The following is a 7,464-nucleotide window of genomic DNA, read 5'->3' as shown; positions in this document are numbered from 1 at the left end:
AGAGAAGTCTGAGAATCTGGCATCATCTAAGGAGCTTAAGGAGAAATAACAACTAAATGTAATTTCATATCCCAGATGGGATCTTAGAATAGAAAAAGGACGTTAGGTTAAAAACCAAAGAAGTCTAAATAAAGTACGGACTTCATTAATAGTAATCTGTCAATATTGGTTCATTGATTGTAAAAAATGTACTAGTATAAGATGTTAATAATTAGAGAAACTGTGTGTAGGGGTGAAAGGCTATATGGGATCTCTCTGTACTAGTTTCTCAATTTTTCTATAAATGTAAAATTGCACTAAAAATTAAAATCTATTAAAAAGAAAAAAGCCATGAGAATGAAGTTTTGTATCATGATAGGATCTGGGAAACAAGCACTGTAAGAGACTGATCACATACAGAAGATTAGAAGACATGGGATCAGAGGAATGGGGTAGCACCCCAGGAATAGAACAGTGGTTTTGAGTCTGTTACATTTCCTTTCCTCCAAATTGTTGCTTTGGTTGTAGTCAGCGTCAACCAGCCTCTTCTCTAGCACCCGCTGTGATTTCTGTTTTTATCCCCTGCCAATCTGGATATGCAACATCTGCATGTTCCCCCAAATAAATTACTGGCATAAAATTATTAACAAGAAATGTGGTTGTTTTTGGTGATTTCATAGGGAAAATGGAGAAGGCACTTATGTTGAACACAGCAAACAGTTTTTAAATCCCCTTTAAATTGGAGATTTAGAAGGATGTTTTTGGGATAATGGGGAAAGTGTTTGTGTGTACTGAATATTAGATATTTTATTGTATCAAGTTTAAATTCCCGAGTGGAAAAATTATACTGTGGTCATATAGGAGAATGGTTTCAGTCTTAGGAGACAGGTACAGAAGTATTTCGTGGTGAAGTTTCATGATGTCTACCTACAACTTTCAAATGTTTCAGAAAAGTATATACATATATATATATATATATATATATATATATATATATATATATATATTTCTCTCTGTATCTACTTTTTATCTAACTATATACAAAATTTGTGAATACATACATTTATAAAATGTACTCTTTGTCTCTATACATGTAGATGCAGTGGATATACTACATTGTACTATTTTTGTAACTTTTCTAAAAGTTTGGTCTTTTTCAAAATAAAACATTGGTGGGAATTTCCTTTAATATATCTGTTCTCCAAAATCCACACTTGGCTCCCCACTTCAATGGATCTCTCTCGCATACTCTTTCCCCAGTCCTGCCCTATCCTTTTGATGGCTCTAGTGTTTTATCCAAGATTTCTTTCTCCCTCCCACTTCAAATATGTTTCCTCTTACTTACCTCTGCTTGGCTTCTATTCTCAAATTCACAATCCTAAACCCATCACAATTTCCAGTGAAACCTAGGGGTCTCTAGTTGATAAGGCGTACCTTCCCTAAAAGACAGTCTAGCAACCATCATATGCAACTGAGCATGTGTTTTTGAGCTGTCCTCCCTACCCTAGGTAGCACAATGAAACAGTCCCACCAAGTGTTACTTTGAAAGAAATCTGGGGAATGGAATTTTCATCTCATGTCGCAACTAGAGGATTCCAACACTGCACCAAATTAGGAAGACTGCATCTGTTTCTAAACTTACGGCATGTCATCCAACCTCATGTTCAGCTTTCAGAGTAAGAACAAAAGTTTTCACATATAAGTGCTGAGCTTCCAGAGATGTCTCAAAGGAAGAACAACTAGTTGAGCTAATAGCAGGGGCTTTCATGCTAAAGACTGTAACTAAGAAGGATTTCCAGTGGTTGAAAAGATTAACTCTTGGTTTCTAAAGCCCCAATTCCTGTTAAATTTCTTACACTGAAAGCTTGAGAAGTGATTGTCCTATTTCAAAACTATAAGATAGGACAATGTACCATATATTAACTGTCAGTAGATCTCTAAAATGAATGGGCAAGAGACTCTGACAGGTACTCCTAAGTAAAGAGTTTGATGTAATTACTGAACTTCAAGTCAGGATACCTGGGTTTGCCTCTGATGCCCATATAACTCCTCTCCTTTTTTCTCCTCTTCTGGACCATGTTTTTCCAGTAAACCTGATTTCTTCATGTTGAACTATCTGTTCAGAGACTCCAAAATAGCAGTGTTCACCCCCATGTGCCATCTACACCTGTACACTTCTTTCCCCATTGTCACCTCCCCTGCAAAATCATACCCCATGGGGTCCAGTTTTTACCACTTACAAAGCTCTTTAAAAAGTGTTTTATTTGTGTTTGTTTGTTTATTTGCTTGCCCAGGTCTTAGCTGCTTCAGGCAGGATCTTCAGTTGCATCATCTGAACTCTTGGTTGCAGCATGTGGGATCTAGTTCCCCTTGGAGGGATCGAACCTGGGCCCCCTGCTTTGGTAGTGCCGAGTCCTAGCCACTAGACCACTAGGGAAGCCCCACAAAGCTCTTTCAGGTATAGTGATTCACTTCTCTCAGTAATTCAATGCTATGTGTTTTATTAAACCCTTTTTACAGTTGATTTGAGGGCTCCCCTGATGGCTCAAAAAACTGCCTGCGATATAGGTGACCTGGGTTTGATCCCTGGGTTGAGAAGATCCTCTGGGGAAGGAAATGGCAACCCACTATAGTATTCTTGCCTGGAGAATGCCATGGACAGAGGAGCCTGATGGGCTACAGTGCATGGGGTTGCAAAGAGTCAGACAAGACTGAGTGACTAACACTTACAGTTGATTTGAAACTGAATTTGAAGAGGTTAAGAGATTGTCCAGGGTCACACATCTATTTATGGCAAAGCCAGAAATTCAACCTGGATTGTGATTTCATGTCTAACATTCTTGTTTTCTCACCTCAGATAAAATTCCAGTTTCAGTGGTCTATAAAGTGTCCTTCCTGAATATGCTAGAAAAACAGGAAATCCCATGGAGTCAGTATGAATATCATAATGAAAACAAAAGAGATGTTGGATTTTCATCTATTTTCTTTCTTTTTCCTCTTGACTCTCTCTTCCAGTTAGAAAGAGGATTTCTCAACCCTTCTTTCCTATTTCCTTTTTTCTTCCCCCAAACATCTTTTATTCTCCTGCTAGTTCAGTAGAGACCCACATCTCACTCAGATCTGCTTCTCAACTGCAAAACTAGGTTAGGGGATACTATTAATAAAAGTAATGGTTTCACTTTTAGCTCCCAAACCCAGCTGTGTTAGAAATAATAACTTTATTTTCCTCTGAACTATTTTCTACTTAGAGTCCCCACCCTCTAAGTGGCAAAAATTTAAATTTAGTCAACATACATCCAAGACATATATCTAATTTCTGGGGTGCATGTGGAGTGTCAAAGCATTGGGTGTTGTGACATCTTTGGCTTGGCTTCCATTTAGCCATCCATCATCTGGTTTCATCTTTGTTTACTGGACATATAAGGCGATCACTGCATCATCCCCATGAGCCCATTAAAAAGGCCCCTGCAGGTTTGACAATTATTCTTTTAGCTTCTATACAGACTCTAGGGTGCAAAAAAACTCATTTCAGTGCCAGGCTGAGTCAAAGAAACTGTGGGGTGCTCCCTGAAACCCCATCCACTCCTGTGGCACTCTCAGGCCACAGAACCAGCCATCTACCACACTGCATCAGATGGGACTCTGTAAGCTGTCCCACACTTTAGACTTGTCACACAGCCCTTCAGCCTCTGAAATCTTGGGTCTCCTTGGGCCTCTTTCTAAGAACACATGTAGATTGCCTCTCCTCTTGGATCCCATAAACTTACCCAATGTTTCTGTCATTCTGCTCCTCCCCACTGGGAACAGGATCAGTCTGTCTTCAGTGACCCATAGAGCAAGTTCTTCTCTTGTTCTATTTGCCATCTGGACTTTCCCTTTCCTCTCAACCCAAACGATCTTTAATTTTCTCTGATTCATTAACTGAAGCTTTTCTCTGATTCATTATCTTCTTCTACTTAATTGCTTATGCCCTGAGTCCTCTCAGGGTTTATGAAAATTCCATGAGACAAGTAAAAAAGTGTTAACTGGGGAAATGAGTTGGGACTTCCCTGGTGGTTCAGCGGCTAAGACACTGCACTCCCAGTGTGAGAGGCCTGGGTTCAAAACCTGGGCAGGGAACCAGATCCCACATTTACCCCTGAAAGATTCTACATGTGGAAGGAGGTCCCACGTGTGGCAGAGCACAGCCCATGAGCCACAACTAAGACCCAATGCAGCCAAACAAGGTTTTTTTAAGAATGAGTTAAAATTGGCCATAATAGAAGGTTAAGTCATAGGGACTTTTTTAAAATTAATGTTAATTTTTTAAAAAATTGTATTATTTTATTTTAGCTGCCCTGAGCAGCACCTGGGATCTTACTTCACGGCCCAGGGGTTGACTTGTACTCCTTGCAGTGGATGCGCAGAGTCCTAACTACCAGGAAGTACTCCCTCACGGACTTTTTAATCCAGAGAAGCTTTCGAAAATAAATTTTCCATTAAAAAGGTGCTTCCTGAATCTGTCATCTTTCCATTCTGAATAGTAACTTTTATTTACTTTATTACTCTATTTAGTCACAGTTAGCATGGCTTTTATTTCTACTAGCTAGAGTACAGGTTTACCTTCTTGTTACAGCCTTCATTTTCCTTTGTCATGTCAAGAAATATAATTTTAGAATGTACAGTTTTGTAATAACTTCTCCTAAGGATTAGTTCATTTTCTTTCCCTTTTCAATTTAACTTCTCTTTCTGAAAGCAATTGAGAAAAAATTTGTTAAGTCCCTCTTTATGCACAGGTATGGGAAGAATATAAAGAAGAAAACCTATAAACTCTCTCCTCAAGCAGCCTATGATCTTTTAATAAAGCAAAATCCATAAGTGAAAGTTAAATAGCAAGAGAAGGGTATGAGTGAAAAACATGCCTTTAGAAGATTGTTGCAAGTTGTCTGAGTTTTTATTAGAATCTCTAGGAATTAGACTTTTGAGAAATTTACAACTCTTAAAGAAGGGCTACGTTATTTTTTGATTGACATTTTTTAACAGAAGGGGCTAGTTAACAGATCTCACTAAATAAAGAAATAAGGAGGGAAAAGTATTTTTGTATATTTCAAGAAGCCAAAGTTCTAAACCTACCTTTGCCATCTGTATGCTATGTGTATGAATACATGTGTGTGTGTGTGTGTCCACGCTTGCTTTGGTATTTTGAGTGGGCCAGAGGGGAAAAGAGAGAGACTTAAGAGAAAGAACTAGAGGAGAAGCCAGGCACCCACTCCTGCAGCTGTCTACTATCTGCATGTCATATGCAAGAAAAGATTCATCACAAATGTGATAGAACTGTGTATTCACCAGCTGGTGAGGCCTTCAAGAGTAACTTTCCCACATTTTTTTTGTTAATTTATTCATCCAGTAAATATTTACCAAGCCCCTACCATGTGGATACTCAGAGGGGGAGTCTTTATAGGCCGAGATTCTGCCTTCATGAATCTTACCAGCTGATTGGGAGGAAGACATTAAAAATTACTCAGATTTATAATTACAGACTAGGAAGGAATGGGATGTAGGGTAAAAGGTAAAATGAGGGAATTCATTGGGGGACTGAAGGGCAGCTTCCCTGAGAAAGTCACATTTGAACTGAGCTCTGAAAGATGAGTGGGAATCAATAAATTAAAGAATCAAAGAGAATGGCATGTGGAAAGCCCTCAAGGCAGAAGGGAGCATGGCATATGAAGAACTAAAAGAAAACTGGAGCACAGCACAGGAGGAAGGTGGCGTGGGATAGAATTGGAGAGGTTGGCACGGGTGTACAGGGCCTTTGCAGGCCACAGTGTGGGAGACAGGAAGGGATTTTAAATAAAGGAAGGACACAGTCAAATTTCCTGACTGCTGGGTGGAGACTTGAAAAGAGGAAAATAACAGACAGGAGGAGGTCATTTAGGAAGTCATTGCATTAGTGCCTGATGTGATAAGAGCATCCTACTGTTCTTTTGTCTGGGCCTCCAAGCTCAAGGCCTGAATGAAAGAGGAGAAGCCTTTCAGAAGATCCTTCCATCCCCAGGTCAGTCCTTGTCCACAAGTCTTTCAAGACAGTGAAGTGCCCCTAGTGCACCCAGACCTCTGATGATCTGTGTGGGGCAAGAGTTCTGCAAATGGATTGCAGGAAGCACAATGCCAAAGACAGAATGGGTCGAGGTAAGAGAGACAGGGAGCTCTGTCTTTGGAGCTAGGGCCATTTGATAGAGACAGACTGAGCCTCCTGTGGATGAGGGCTGCATTCACTCACTCTTGGGTGTCAGATTTAGGGGAAAGAATCCTCAGAGACAGAGGGGTAGGGATGTCAGGCTTGAGTACTTGAGATCTGGATAAAGGAAACTTGAACTGATGTCAGGCTTTCACTGCAGCTGGTTTTATTGCCGGGTTCAATTAGGGAAGTTGCTGCCACTGCTGTGGGTGAGATTCATGAATCACTCCTTTGCCTTTCTTTTTTAGTATTATTTTAATTGGAGAAGAATTGTTTTACAGTGTTGTTTTAGTTTCTGCTGTACAACAACGTGGATCAGCTATCATGAATTAATCTTGAAACTACTCACATAGTAAAGTCTGTGGTAATCTCTTTTTGTGTCCGGGAGATGAAAGTTATAGAACTGTGGTGAATAGAAGCATGGAATGTTTACCAGCTCTGGTGGATCACTAAACTCCTGAAAACCCTATGTAAAGGGCTCTATCGGGAACTCTAGTTATTTCATAGGAAACCAACAGTCTTCATTTCACTCCAACAAAAGGCTGATTGTGAGACTTTGACCGCAGCTGTAGGATGCAGGGCCACCTGTCAGCTAAATAAAGGAATCTGGGAGTGGCAAACTGCTCAAGACTCTACATAAGGTTTGGCTGATGGCAGAACAGCCAAGAAGTCTTGCATCAGAACTGTGGGGCCTGCGGACAAGTCTCTTCTTTGTGCCAACATGGAATTTTTCCAGCCTGTACGGTGGCTAGATATGTGATTAGTTTCTCCATTATTTTAGTGGGAATAAACCTAGGAGTTGGCAGCGTAAGTCCTAGGAAGAAGCAGGAGCTGGCAGCATGGAAGGCAACTATCACAGACAGAGGCAAGTAGCAAGTTCAGTCTATTGTCCAAGAAGCAGAGGAGATAAGTACTGCAGAATGCTCTGGGCAAAGGTCAATAATCAACACAGAGCTATTCCAATTTTCCATAGTCATTCCAAGTTCAACTGAATTAAGTGCTTTAACAGTAGGCATTTTGAAAAATAAAACACATCAGGGCCTCCCTGGTGGTCCAGTGATTAAGACTCCCCCTTGCAATGTAGAGGACACAGTTTCATCCCTGCTTGGAGAAATAAGATCCTACATGCCGTGCAGTAACTAAGCCTAACTGTTGAACCTGAGCTCTGGAGCCTACACTCCACACCTAAGGAGTCCAGAAGATCCTGCAGCAAAAAATCCCGCATGATGCAACTAAGACCTGACCCAGCCAAATAAGTAATAAATGAG

The sequence above is a fragment of the Bos javanicus genome, chromosome 12, assembly GCF_032452875.1.
Source record: "Bos javanicus breed banteng chromosome 12, ARS-OSU_banteng_1.0, whole genome shotgun sequence".
Classification (NCBI taxonomy): Eukaryota; Metazoa; Chordata; class Mammalia; order Artiodactyla; family Bovidae; genus Bos; species Bos javanicus.
The sequence above is the reverse complement of the archived record's forward strand: the minus strand, read 5'-3'. Positions refer to the sequence as shown.